Raw genomic sequence first — 15,181 nt, 5'->3', positions numbered from 1 at the left:
CAAACTTGTTCATCTTGATAGAATGATAAAAAGGCAATAAGTATCTTTGTCTTACGGCCTGCTTGATATCTTTCTAGCTTAGAAGGGTTTTGGTGGTAGTGTTGTCTCAACACCACTACTTCCACCATAAGCATACCTCACCTATTAGCTTAAGCTTCACAATCATAGCCTTGTTAGCTACACTTGTTCCTGTCATATCAAAATAATCTTCAAGGGTTTTAATCTAGACTTCAATATCAGTCTCAACATTGGATCCTTTTCCCGTGAACTTAGGCAGCTTGATTTGCTTCAAGAGAGGTTTCTTTTCTTCTAGATCAACATTCATGGTTGCAGGAGGCACCTATTAACAATCAAGATCACAGTACTTGGAAAATCCCTTTAGAGTGTCTTTAGCTTCCTTTTACTCGAATTCGTAAAGCACATCATTAGGCAAACACATGCAAAGTTGTTTACTCCACTCATTCAGTGGTCCATCAATAGATATTTCTAAGCGACACCATCCGCAACTCCTTGGAATATCACGGAGTTTGTTGTCCATATTCCTTGGAGTCTACCTCACAAGGGAATGCTTCTGGCCACAAGGATTGACCTAAATCCAATTCTTAAAAGAGTTAAGGTCACCTAAAAGTCTCCCAATGTCGATCTTCATGCATCATGCTTTGCACAAAAACACTCGAACTGAAGCAAACCCATGTTGCACTTGGTTTAAAAAGAGTGAGAAACGAGAGGGAGCTAGCACGTCGACCCCTTTGTCCCTAAGGCAAAGTCTCACCCTAGTCCCCTGAAACGACATGGAGTTAGACTCTCTATAATATTGCCTACGTTTAACCTTTTTCTAAATTATCCTAATTCTACTGCATTTAAAGAAAACTCGACTCACTGAGACGTCCCAACCATGGGATAGACCCATTGGGGGTTCCGACCTCCCACTTCCCTCAATGGTGTATTTTAGTTATTTAAATAATCTAACACATTTATGTTTAACATGTAAGCTCCCTTAATTAGCCTATTAGCACCAGGTTCATTCATGTAATTTAGGTACAAACAAAAGGACAAGATCAAATGGCCTTTAGAAAACAATTACAATAATGTATTTATCTACACCTTCTTCAAGGTACAATGCTAATTTAGCCTTCCATCCCTTACACTGAGACCCATATCCAAACACCTGGATACTCCTGTCCAAGTCCCATGGACATAATCCATAATCCACCCTTTATCTAGAATAGGGTCTTCCAACATCCGCAGATATTAGGCCACGAAGTTTTTTCAACTCCGACCTAGGTAGCGTAGGGTGTCCAAAGCCTCCTTGACCTACAAGCTACCATAGGAGCCAATCAATGTTCTATGGTAGCCTTTACACCACTCGACCTTCGGCCAATGTATCAACCAGTGCCCATCCGCGTCTCTTGCCTTTCTTGGCATCTTTTTTCCGTGGTGCAATCATGGAGGTGATCCATTTATACTTTGACAAACCCTCGGAACGAGTGTAACTCTCCCCTTTAGGAGATTCACAGAAATTCAAACAGAAACAAGGCAAATGGCCTACCTTTAAGCTAATAAAAGCAATCCTTTTCCATAACAAGAATAACATCTCTTCAATATGAAATGCAACTCAAAACAACGCCCTTGGATATCCCATAAGGGTCAATAACTTGCCAATATGATTCTCCAAAGAGTGTAACTACTTAAGAAATAATATAGATAGCAATCCTGATTTATACTTAAGTTGCAAGTCAAGATAATGCATTTCAAGCCTCTTCATATCACACAATTATTTCCCCTTAGAATGTGTAACCTTAACCATGCACGGTCTATTTCTTATGATGTTATGAATCATCTTACCTTTACATCTAATTTAATCTAGGGTTTACTAGATCCCTTGTAGATTCATGCCATGATTCAAAGCATAACTTAATGATTGAGAAGTCCGGTTTTATGTCTAATCCTCCCAAGGAAGGGACTTGAATAGACATATCTCTCTTTTAGAAACATTATTAGGTTTCCCCTTTCAAGACTATTAAGAAAATTCTTTCCCAAACAAATAGTACCTAGTAATAAGGCAATAAAAAGGCCTAAACTTCACCTTTTAGCAATAGACAGTCAATTTATCTTAGCATTACAAGTTCATGTTTGATTTCCCTAACGCCTATGCATAGTACAATTTCTTTTCACATTTTAGACATGCAATCAAACTTCACAAATGAGCCCATTTCTAAGCCATGATATTAATTTACTTGTATCATCATTTACTTCAACTTTGTGCAAAGGCACTTGGAAGGCTTGAGACAAGGGTGGAATGGACATCGTAGTCGCAATCGAGTGCTTTGTATTCGAGGTGTTCCTCTTGGGAGCCATCATGCATCCCAAGCTCCTTGTGCTCTTTCTCGAATCTCGACAAATACTTGTGCTTATCATCAAGCTTCAAGGTTTGAGGTCGTGCTTCTTTCCATATGCTTGTGAGTCTCAACTTACCACCTTCAGCTTTGATAAGGTTCAAAGTCAATGGCTCATTGTCCGCTCGGTAGTAGTTCCGCACTTCCTCAATTTCTTTTTTCCTCTCTCTCTCTCAATACCTACTTCTCCCTCTATCTCTCTCAATCTCTCCTTCCTCCCCCCCCCCCCTCTGTGTGTGTGTGTGTGTGTGTGTGTGAGAGTAGATAGAACCTTAAGAGGGTAACCCCCCCTCTTTTGTTAACAACTCCTTTCTGATTATCAAAACGAGCTGCGGGATGTGTGGACACATGGCTGGGAAGTGGATTGATTTGCATTGCTAGCGGGGGTGATGTTTACGATGGAATGGAGGGGGTGGTGCTATAGTCGTTGGTGGCACACATAGTGACTTTGCAGCATGGCAACGGGTGGACAGCAACCACAAGTAATGTAAGATTTTGAAAAACTTAAAGTTTTAATTCTTTTCTTTTAAATGCCATCCCCTAGCCCCCTTTGACCTGGGGGTACACAGAATCTTACACCCTCTACCTTTTAGAGGAATCAAGATATACTCATCTCGAAAGGAACTTAGTGTTTATCATTCTCTAAAATAAGTTCTTATTGCATCTAGAACCCGTGGGTTTGGACCCACCACGCTCCCACTCTGCTACTCGTATTGCACACAAGCACTCAAACTTCAAGATAACTCAATGAATTCAAGGATAAAAGTTATTGCAATGTATTATAACTCAACTGTTAGTGCAATAGTAGGGGATCATAACAAGTATAGGGCTTATTACATCTCATGAAGAGCTTTCTAGGACTTCTAATCATTTGACACCTTCAAAGATTACAAGGGGCTCTAAGCCTTTATCACTATCTGATTCTTGCAATACACCAAATGTTGAACTCGTACGGCTTTGCTTCATTGCTAGTTCCTCCTTGTCTTCATCCAACTCAGGGTAGTCAACTTGGATATACCCTAGCTCATTGCAATAGAAAGCATCGGCGATTGGGACATCTCTTTTGGATATGCCCTATCTCACCGCACTTGTGGCATCTCTTTTCTTGGTCTTTTGAGTCATCATAGTAGCTCTCTTTAAGAAGTTGATCTCCATTAGGCCCAAATGAAGCTTTGGCTTGTATGAGAGTATCTTGCAAGTCAATCAGCCTTAGGGACTTTAGACAAGTGTCCAATGGTTGATTCAATCCATGGTAGAATTTAGCCACCTATTGGGTAGTATTCATTGGTGGCGCATATTTTTGAAGTGTCACGAACTGAGAATAATAGGCCTCTAGACTTAATCCTAGCTGGCACAAGAAGAAGAACTCGTTTATCTTGATAGAACGATAGGAAGGTAGCAAGTATCTCTGTCTTACGACATTCTTTATATCTTAGCTTATAAGGGTTTTGGTGGTAGTGTTGTCTCGACACCACTGCTTCCACCATAAGCATGTCTCACCTATCAGCTTAAGCTTGGCAATCATAGCCTTGTTAGCTGCACTTGTTCTTGTTGCATCAAAATAATCTTCAAGGGTTTTTATCCAGAGTTCAGCATCAATCTCAACATTGGATCCTTTTCCCATAAACTCAAGCGGTTTGATTTGCTTCAAGAGGGATTTCTTTTCTTCTAGATTAGGGTTCATGGTTGCAGAAGGTACCTGTTGGTAACCAAGATTGAAGTATTTAGAAAATCCCTTTAGAGTGACTTTAGCTTCCTTTTCCTCGAATTCATAAAATACATCATTAGGCAAACACATGCAAAGTTCAGCCATCAATTCCCTACGTCGTGCCAAAGTTTTCGAGCCCTTTCTTTGTTGTTTTGGCCTCTTTTCAGGCTGATTTTCAGATCTACCTCTTTTCTCAGCCTTAAATAACTTTTTATTGGCTTCTCCCCACTCTCTAAGAAGCCCGAATCCTTCCCAAGCAGCAAAGCATTGGCTGTAGCAGCAATCTCTATAAGCTGAGACATGCTAGACACGATGGATTTAATGCAAAAATCCCTAATTCCTTTGGGCAGCCCACAAATATATTTTTCCACTTGCTCTTGAAGGGGTACGAGGCAATACGAAGTAATAGACAGCAGTGAATCCCAAAATTTCTTATTATATTGCTCCAAATTCTTACATTCCTTAGCATCCAGCTTATTCCAAGCTGTCATGATGTCATCTCAAAGGTACTTGTCAACCAATTCGATGCAAACATTTGCTTGAATCGTACCCACGTTGATAGTGCTCTACCTTGCATCAAAAGAGTGGACCACCACTGTAATGCATTCCCTTTCAAGAAAGTGGCTGCCTTTCGAATCTTTGAGGACTTCGTGAAGTTCCCCCCTGAATAGGCTGCATCAAACTACTAAATGAAAGTCAAAATCTTTCAATCTATCTTGCACACCGCTGAAGGACTCAAACTTCACTCCTTTTCCACCCTCATCATAGTCTTTTGCTGCACCCCTTTGGGTGTCAAGTTGTTATACACAAGCCAAAAAGGGTGCATTTGCTGAATTTACATCAAGACCAACACCAAACGGAGCATTTGCATGACCAACATTCATTCCTTGAGCCCCATGCATCAAGCCAATACTGCCATACATATGGTTTTGCATATTTTCAGCCATACCCGAATACACCGGGCCTTGCACTCCATGCATTGGTTGCTGCATACCATAGGGATTTGTGCCATACATTCCCGTATGCGGTCCTTGTCCAACCATAGTATGAAAAATCGTGCTTCCACCAAAATATCCTAGCTGCCCCATCATAGCATGCACGCTTGGCTGTCCAAAATCCATTGGAGTGGCACTTCCGTGATGGCCTTATATTTGCATTCCTTGCCCTGTAGGTATCAACTGTTTTATTTCATTAGCATCTTTGGGAGCTTCAAATGAAGGGTTTGGCATTATCTTTGGTGCATCTTGCTGTCCCGAAGATGTAGAAGATGTCTTGTTCTTTTTGAAGCATTCAAAAATCGGGAAATTGATAATCCTTTGTCAATTCAACAAAGAGATTTACTGTTATCCTCATCCAATTCTTGAACTGGTCATCAAATTCCTCTTCACTTTGCTGGTCATCAACCTCCTTATGCCCTGAAGGCCGTGCATCTTGCCCAGTAGCAACATTTTTAGCTTGTTGTCCATAATCTGAACCTTGTCCAAGGTGAAGCATTGTATTTCCTTCATTCCCATGTGAACGTTCATACTGAGAGGCATCATCATTGCTTGAGTCCATCTCACTATATGAAGATATATTGCTGTAATTTCTCAGCTGAGAGTAAAAATCAGCACTAGCACAAAGCTTTGGCAGGCCGTGGGCCCACCAAATCAAGGGATTGAGTGGTATTCCAGCAATGGAACCATGTAACCAACCTTCCTTCCATGGATGGGTAGTAAATCCTTGATTACAACTTAATTACACCAGCAAGCAATTAATGCAAATCTGAAAATACAAATTTACCTATTGATCTTGGACAATGCACACCCAATTGGCCCCGAAATTAGCGCTCCTTTCGATATTTCTTTAGCTTTATTGAAGAAGAAGTAGATTTACAATGGGATTCTCCCAATCCCTTTCAGTATTCCAACTTTCCTTTCTGTTCAAAACCACCAGCAAGTCTTTAATCTAATTTGCCCCTTGATTTGGGCAATCAATTGACCTTCACCCGCCTTGATGGAGATGGAAAATGCCCCAAATTCAATTATTTGCTGGTCCCTCCATTTGAATAGGCTAAAAATAGCTTCAGCCTTGTTCAATCCAAGTCTCGGAGCTTCCAATTTCTGGCACGATTCCCGAAGCTGCTTCTAAACCCTAATTTCTGTTGCAGATTAGGATTTACAGCAGAGAAATCTGAAATTTCTTAGCCTCCAAGGGTCCAAATGCTGAGATCTTCGAAGCAAGGTTGAGAAATGGCTGCTGGGAGATGAGAGGGAAAGCTGTAAAGAGAGAAAATTCAAAGTTTTGTCGCAAAGGATGACTGAAAATCAGTTAAATGCAACTGCTGCCCTGCCACAACAGCTTGTAGATGCAAAGAACTGAAGAAATTCAGTCATTTACTGCTGCTGCCCTATCTCAACAGCCTGTAGATACTGTCTCCTGCTATTGATTGGTCTTCTCCTACCCATGGCAACCTTAGAAGGTCCTCCAATGGCTGCAAATCAGACCAGCAGCCTCCTCTCCCTCTCTTGCAAGTTGAATTTATAAAAATGTCTCTCTCCAGCCTCTAAAGACGTTTTTCAGTCTTGCATGGGCATTTTTAACAAGCAGCAACCTTCCCAAATGGTTTTTCCAGCATTTTTCATCATTAAATATTAATTTTCAGTCTTTAAATACTGAAAATTAATCTAATAATTATTTTGGTGCCCTCAAAAATAATCTGACTGGCCAATAATTAAATTGGCTTGGCAACTTCCATTCTCGAGTGTCTCTGCGCCATCTTTGACCATCAGATTGACGTTAGGTACCATTAAACACCACTTCTCTAGTGTCACCAACTGACACTTATGGCCAAATGGATGCCCTAGGCCAACAACTGGCACCAAATACCACCAAGTACCTATGAGACATAACTTATAGCAACTTTTGTCTTTGACATCCCATGATTTCCTCGCGTCCCGAGCTCGTAAATTTACTCTAACCCTAGTTGCACCTCACATGTGTAACATTTACTTAATCATGTGTTAAAAATTAATCCACATGTTAAGTGAGATTTCAAAAATACATATCCTCATGACACAGAGAGAGAGAGAGTGTGTGTGTGTATGTGTGTGGTGTGTGGTGTGTGTGTGTGTGTTCTAAGAAAAATATATGTGTGCGCGTGCACACGTATGTGAGCAATCACCAAACAGATATAACTCAATCATCTTGGGTTCAACTCCTACATTCTGTATAGTTATTTATTATAGGTGTAGAAAAAAGAGAGATTTAAACCCAGGTCAGTGGACTAATAAAATAAATGGCTTACTATCAAGGTAGCCACTTAATTACAAAAAGAGGAGAGAGTGTGTTTTGGGGGGGCGGGGAGGTGTGGAGAGAGAGAGAGAGGGTGGGTGGGTGGGTGGGTGTGTGTGTGTGTGTGTATGTGTGTGTGCACGCATGCACGGCATACTAGAGCATGCATTGAGCAAATGGGCAAAGATGCATAACATCAAGCATGTGGAAAGAGCGTATTCTACTCTTGGCCACATCCTCACGCTCTGAGCTTTCATCAAGGAGGGCAGAGCACATAAGAGGAGGATCTATTGTTGTTTTGTGGAGCTTCACAAACTTGGTTTATCAGCTGGTTAGTAAAGCATGTGTATCCGCCCATGATCCCTTTGTCCATGCTTATCCAATGACACAATTCTTGTCTTGCAGCTCAATATGACCCACCTTGAAGGCATGCCACTTTATTTCATTCCTCATGTTCACTCCTTCACAACACTTCTACTCTTCTGGTGAGGGCATTCATTTCAAAAAGCATACGACCTTGGGTATAGATAGTAGTGTTTGACTCTCGTGGGACATGAGCATCCCCATTCTTGATTTCTTGATATTGGGCTAGATGCACCATGCACTTGTCACAAACTTGTTCTTTTGTAACATTTCTCAATGCTTGTTATAAATGCAAATAGATTGGTCACTCTCAACAATGCAGCAAAAGGGGAAAGTTTCTTTCAAAGTTACTTTTGGTGAAAGTAGTCTTACCTCAAAAGGGCTTTGTGACCACTTTATCTCCTAAGGCACCTATGGTTAACTCTAAAAAGATTTGGAGAAGGGTCTTTAAGGAATCAGCTATAGAATTGGATGCTACATACCTCAAAATACAATTTAAAGATGTATTCTACAATGAGCATGGGCAAGTATTTGTTCCAGTTTTCCTTTACCTTGAAGGGGATGATGATTTAATGATTTTGTACTTTTGAGGATACTATTTTGTCACCACTTAAAATCCTGAGGCACCTACAGTTAACTCCAAAAAGATTTGGAGAAGGATCTTTAGGGAATCAGCTATAGAAGAACATATATGACTGGTAGTAGAATGTGCATCTAGCCACAGTCTCGAATTCTTTTGCAGACCTCACAGTACATGTACACATCTTCAGAAAGTTGTCAGCGTATCTCAGCCAACGTATCATTTCATGGCATCAATGGTACCTCAATCAGCAAAGGTTGCCATGGTATTCATCACCACAAAGTGGATGTTATATACATCATCACAAATTGGATGCTACATACCTCAATATACAATTTAAAGATGAATTCTACAGTGAGCATGGAGGAGTATTTGTTCCAGCTTTTCCTTACCTTGAAGGGGATGATGATTTGATGATTTTGTACTTTTTAGGATGCAAAATCATCTGGACCAATAAATCCTTCATATGAATTTTACAACACAGTCGCTCCATGGAGAAGATTGACCTTTGTATTTTCCCTTTCCGGGGGGGCGGAGGAGGAGGAGGAGGAGGAGGGAGGGGGGGTGTTAGGGGTTTGGTTGGTTGGTTGGGTGCTAGTAGAAGCTTTTCTTTTCTTCAGCAGTAACAGGCCCAATCTGTTCCCTCCCTGCTCCACACACCCACCCTTCCCCTCCCCCTTGTCTTTGCTCTTTTTGAATAACAAATTGTATCTCAGAGCACACAACTTCAATGCAAAATTACCTTTAGCTCCTCAAGCCTTCTTGGAGTAGAATGACAGCTTCCAGGACTGTACCCAGTATAAGCAAAATATGAGTGATTTCTTTTAGGAATCAAAGGAGACAAATCCTGCAAAATCCCCAACCACTGCTCAGCATCTAACTGAGAATATTCCACCAAATACCAAGTAATGACCAGGCTAACAGGATTGTTTTTGAATGAGACATGCACTGTTCCTAAAGAGACGGCCATGGTCTGGCATGTGGTTTAAACCCACATGAGCACAGGCTCAGCAAAGATATATTACAAGATTTCACAATCTAAACTTACAGATGGAGCATGGCATTTATCCAATGCGAAGCTCGGTGACAGCTGAGAACTGTGTGACGCTGGAATTTGGTCAATTTGTTCGAGCTCATGGAGTGGAGCACAATCAACTTTCTGTGAGTTGATCAACTGGGATGAGGATGTGCAGCCCTCAACAGTTGATGTGCTCCATGAACGTGCCAAGAAATCCTGCATTCCATTCTGTGATGCAAATCCAGGCACGTTGAAGGGTGATCTTTCATACTCCCAAAAGGAAGAGGGATCATCAAGATCGCATAGGCCATCTGGAGCATATGATACATTGAAATTCATGGTGCTACCTTTTTTGCGAGAGATTTCACAGCAGGGTACTGAGATGTGAATTGCACTTCCCATTGTCCCGTGATGATGAAGCCGGTTACAGTGTAAATCTCTAATTCCAAATTAATACATTGTTCTCAGGTCTTTATCACTGAGACTGCTTGGTATCCCTTGGTTGATGATGCTAGTTTATGGAGTGTGAAGGAACTGCGTCATTCAGTAACTACCAACAAAATGATGGAAACAGGTGGCATAAGTACATGAACTCGAAGATGCAATGTCAATGCACAAAATCCAACAGAAATAAAGAGAACCGATCGATCGATGGCAGAGCAAGCAGCAAGCTTCAAAGAGATCGTCAGTAGACGATGGTACAGCAAACCTGAGCTGCCATAGTTTGCATGGAGGGATGATCTCACCGGCACCGCCTTCTACAATCGAGCACCAGCCTTCGCTTCAAAGGGAACGTGTGATCATCAAATAACCATGCTTATTGCCGAACCCAGCAGAGATCGTTCCGCAAAATATAACGCACACGACTCACGGGTACGAAGAAGAATAAGTACAGCCAGACAAATTTAATGGTAGATTCTGATAAAGAGTTGTCAGCCAATACTCTTCATCGAGAAATGATCTTCAAAATTTAGCACCGAGCTACAGGAGGGGGTCTTATTACTCGAAGGGGGATCAGAAATGATCTTCCGCACTTCAGGAGGACAAAACGATCCATTATTATTAATTGATTGTTTATGGATATATTCTTTACGAATGAAAGAAACACAACGACGTCATCGATCCACTGTACGGAGACTGCGAGCCCGCACCCAAGAAAAAGAAAAGAATCGGGAGTTTTAAGAAACAGCAGCCCACACCCCCGGAAAAGAAAAGGGAGGCCGCAGGAGCAAGTGGGAAACAATCGGGTAGGCATGTATGTATAATGTATACTAGCGATCCTGGCGCGCTTCGCACGCAAGGAATGCTATCCCGCTTCGCGGCAGCTTCGCGCAGCGGGGTGCGAGGGAAGTGAAGCTGCACTTCCCTATCGCACAGTGGATAATGCTATCACAAAAACATCACATGCTTTACTCTCCTCTACTCACAACCCCTCTATCTCTCATCTCATTTACACGTCCCCCCTCTATATCCACACTCACTCAATCACTCACTCTCTCTCTCTCTCTCTCTCTCTCTCTCTCTCTTACACACATGTATAAAAGGCCAAATATGCATTTGCATCAAAGAGTACACAAACTCATATATACATGTAATGACCATGCACCAAACTTATAGACTTGTATTTATACTTGCTCTGCACAACAATTAGAAACAACTTGTATCCTTGGATGTTACATGAGAAACAACATTCTTACAGTGAAACGAATCACAAATAAAAAGATATATGAGGCACACCACAAATTTAAGTTTGTCCAAGCATTGCACGCAAACTCTCAGTATTAATAACCCACATAGGTGAAGCAAAGCCCGAAACCAAAGTTTCTTCTAGAGACTGCACCAATAACCTTGCACCACAATTTCAAGTATCAACAAACCACAAAGTGTCACTCCTTGATTGTGCCTATGCATATACATCCAAATGTGACAAAAAAATTTACAATTCCCATAGCGTCTAACCAAAACGAAGCTTTCTTTTCTTTGAGAAATAACTGGGAAATTTTTCACTCTCCAATATAGCATGGCCAGGCGAAGCAAGTTCGATTGCCACTCTTCGTCTTGTTGATGGTACAGGGGACATAATAGTATTTCCACTCTCCAATATAGCATGACCAGGCGAAGCAAGTCCGATCGCCACTCTTCGTCTTGTTGACGGTACATGGGACTTAACATTGAAACAACAATACTTGCTATGCACAATAGCTAGAAGTAGCTCTACATGATCATTTGATGTTACAATCAAAAATAACATTGTTACGCTGAAATGAACCACAAAGTGTAAGCATATCCAAGCATCAAATACAGATAGGTGAAGCAAAGCCTAGAACGAAATCTTGCCCGAGAGCCGAAAACTTTGTACCATAAATCCAAGTATCAACAAACCATGAAGTACCACTTCTTGATTACACCTATGATAAATAGATATAGATACATCTACATCCAAACGCTACAAAGATGTTGAAACTTTCCATCGGGCCTAACCAAAATGAAGCTTTCTTTTCTTGGAGGAACCATTGGGAAGAATTCCATTCTCCAACATAGCATGCTCAGGAGAAGCAAGTCCCATTGCCACTCTTCGTCCTGGTGATGGTATAGGGGACATGATAGTCTTTCCTCTCTTTCTTGCGCCTAAATTTTAAAAGTTCACAACGTAAACATGAACACATCCAACAATCGACAAAGATCACTTAATAGTGGAATAACAATACCTGGCTTAATATTTGCAAACCACTTGGCAGGCATTGTCACAGCTTGATGTAGCGTCACAAAACAACTGAGATCCTTAAATTCATATGCCGGCCACCCCCTCGGTATCCTATCAGTATGAGATCGCCGAAACCTCTTGTCCTGCTCAGCTTCACCCATATGCACTCGAAAGCACTGAGTATACCCACAATGCACCACCTCAATAAAGACTGGAAGCAAAATCTCTATGTTGGCATCATCATACAAACGCTCGATGACCCTTGCAAGCGTTCTTCTTATAATATCATCCGTTGTCACTGCGTGCAAGTCACACTGCAATTCCTTCTGATACTCAGAAGCTGGATAATAACCCCAGCTTGGAGTAGGCATCTGCAAAAGTCAAGCAAACACTTATATACAGTGTAGGGAATATATACTCAATTACCATCGAGCATATGCCAACCGAATACAGCTTTGAGGCCATCTCACATACACACTAAGCAAGGACTATAAAGCCATCAAAATTCAATAGATACATCTCTAAAAAAATGCAAGCATATCTTCCACTCTCCAAAAAATTCATCTCCGTATGCATCTTTGCAAAAAAGCAATGCACCTCATTGCATCTTCTGAAGTACCTACTTGTACACAATGTTCGTCGTGACATTCATAGTGCTCCCATCCTCATCCGATAACACCCTCACATCGCATGAGGATTTCACCCTTGAAAATGCAACATACAACTGTCCATGTGTAAATACTGGTGTCTTTAAGTAAAGACCAACAACAGACATTGTTTGGCCTTGCGACTTATTGATCGTCATAGCAAACGCCAATCGAACAGGAAATTGCCTCCGTCTCATAGCAAATGGAAATTGCAAGGTGCTAGGAATAAAAGTGATCCTAGGAATAAAAACTCGTTCCCCTATATTTGTCCCTGTTATTATTTCAGCATCTATCACCTTTTTATTGAATGCCTTACACATCAACCATGTACCATTACACAAACCTTTTGCTGGATTTAAGTTCCTAAGTAGAATAATAGGTGCATTAATCTTTAGCAACAATAGATGGGGAGGAAATCCACCTCCAAGGTCCAGTGTATTTAAATACTCTACAGAGTACAAAAATGAGCTATCACCCATCTCTGCAATTGAATTCGCACTATAGTACTGTATAACTTCTCCTGGCATCGATTGCAATGCACAATGATTCAAAGAAGCCACCTCTGTATTCCGCGTTGCAAGTATAGCACGCTCACTAAAATATGCCCCAAAGTCTCTCACCACGGGCGCTTCACCGTACACACTATTAACCAAGGTTTCAATAGAGCACCCTTTCAATACCATGCTAGATGGAATATGTAACTTATCACAATTCTCTGTAATACCCACTCCGTTCCCTATCCCTTGAATCCAAGCAACAAATCCATTATCCATTACACTACCAACGGTTGACATCCTCATATTCCCAGACAACCTTAGCACCTTAACGTACTGCCATAAATGAGAGCAACATAGTGCCGCATTAGCAATATCTTCACGGGAACCCTTCATCACGACGGGCAAGATTTGCCTAAAATCACCCCCAAGCAAAGTAACCTTTCCACCAAATGGTTTATCACAGCTCATAATATCTCTTAAAGTTCTATCAACAGCTTCAAATGCAAACATGTGCATCATGGGAGCCTCATCCCATAAAATAAGGCTCGATTGTCTGAACAGTTGAGCAAGATCGCTCTAAACAGGAATATTGCAGGTGGATCGATTACATAGATCCAATGGAATTTTAAATCTTGAGTGAGCAGTATGACCGCCCTGCAAAAGCAAAGCAGCAATGCCAGATGAGGCTGTTGCCAATGCTATATGACCATCACTGCGTAACCTAGCAAGCAAACACTTGTAAAGAAATGTCTTTCCAGACCCACCGAGACCATCCAAAAAAACAACATCCCCAAAATTTCCACCAATGGCACCTATAACTGCATTATATGCAACCCTATGTCCATCATTCAACATTGCCTCCATACAAACACAAACTCTACGTTGCTCTAGTCTATCATATGCATATTCATCTTCTAAAAGAGGGTTAGCACACAAAGTATACTCGACCACACGTATTTCCACGCTTTCTCTTCGTCCATACCTTTCGTTGTGCATTCCACACCCAATACATCGGGAAGTCTTGATACTGAATAGCTCGAGCCTCTGGATGAATACGATTGCACACAAACCATTCCGTAAGAGTAGTTTTCCTGATATCTTCATTTTGCATAACATCTGATATATTGTCTGTATCTTGAAACACCACATAATTCTCATCAGGCAAGTGCACCTGCAACCGTTGTATATCAGGCTTCTCATTGTGCAATGCATAGTCATATATTCGCCAACAAGCTTCTGAAGCAGAAACATATCGTGCGTCTAAATAACTCTCGATCTCATCCACTTCACGAATGGTCGTACCATTTAACCCTGAGTTTCCAACAGAAAATTTAATCGTTGCACGATCATGTCCCTTGTATATATACTTATACAAATACTTAACAGCTGCCACCGTTGAGCATACCTCAACATTTATATGTGCATTGTATTTTTTTACTCAAGTACGGATTGTATGGAACAATCCATCGATTATCAATAGTATTACCCTTTATTGTGACTGTATTTCCATCATCTCGTCTTCTATAAACAGGATAGCCAGAGCTATCAACAGTTGTTACATTCACAAACCTCCGAGGGAATTTTTTAGTGCATCGACCATTGTGCATGCAAGGGCTCTTGGGATTCATTACACCGCAAGGACCATGGACATTGCATTTTGAGATAGTTTCAAACAAAGCTGAAAACTTTGCTCTATCAGGAAACTCAGCACAAACAAATCTATCATAATGGCATGCTTCAGAGGGTTTAAAAGGCTGCTCCAAAATTAGCAAAGTATGAGAATGTGGTAGCCCCCGCTTTTGAAACTCAATCACACTAACATAGCCTGCAACATTTCCAAACAGACTCCTCTTCAACAATATATGCATCATATCAGCATGTTTTTTATGGAATACCCGAGCAGTCAAATCAGGACGATCATAAGCAGTCTATCCAGGCAACAAAGCATTAGTTATCTCTAACCACTTTGGATTACATGTCATCGTTATAAACAGA

The 15,181-nt window shown here is 41.1% G+C and overlaps 1 pseudogene across 1 annotated transcript in view; it reads right to left on the bottom strand.

Annotated features, from left to right (window-relative positions):
- The window catches only part of LOC148031740 (uncharacterized), a 132,854-nt pseudogene extending 122,290 nt beyond the window's left edge, over positions 1-10,564 (bottom strand). Inside the window, exons 1-2 of the transcript XR_015691942.1 lie at positions 9,369-10,564; positions 9,063-9,167 (exon numbers count right to left, since the gene is read on the bottom strand). The product of XR_015691942.1 is annotated as an uncharacterized LOC148031740 (transcript). The remainder of the gene's footprint in view (positions 1-9,062; positions 9,168-9,368) is intronic.
- Positions 10,565-15,181: the final 4,617 nt, after the last annotated feature.

Source organism: Lygodium microphyllum, chromosome 9, assembly GCF_053477565.2.
Source record: "Lygodium microphyllum isolate KBCC chromosome 9, Lygodium_microphyllum_v1.1.10, whole genome shotgun sequence".
Classification (NCBI taxonomy): domain Eukaryota; kingdom Viridiplantae; phylum Streptophyta; class Polypodiopsida; order Schizaeales; family Lygodiaceae; genus Lygodium; species Lygodium microphyllum.
The sequence above is the reverse complement of the archived record's forward strand: the minus strand, read 5'-3'. Positions and strand labels throughout refer to the sequence as shown.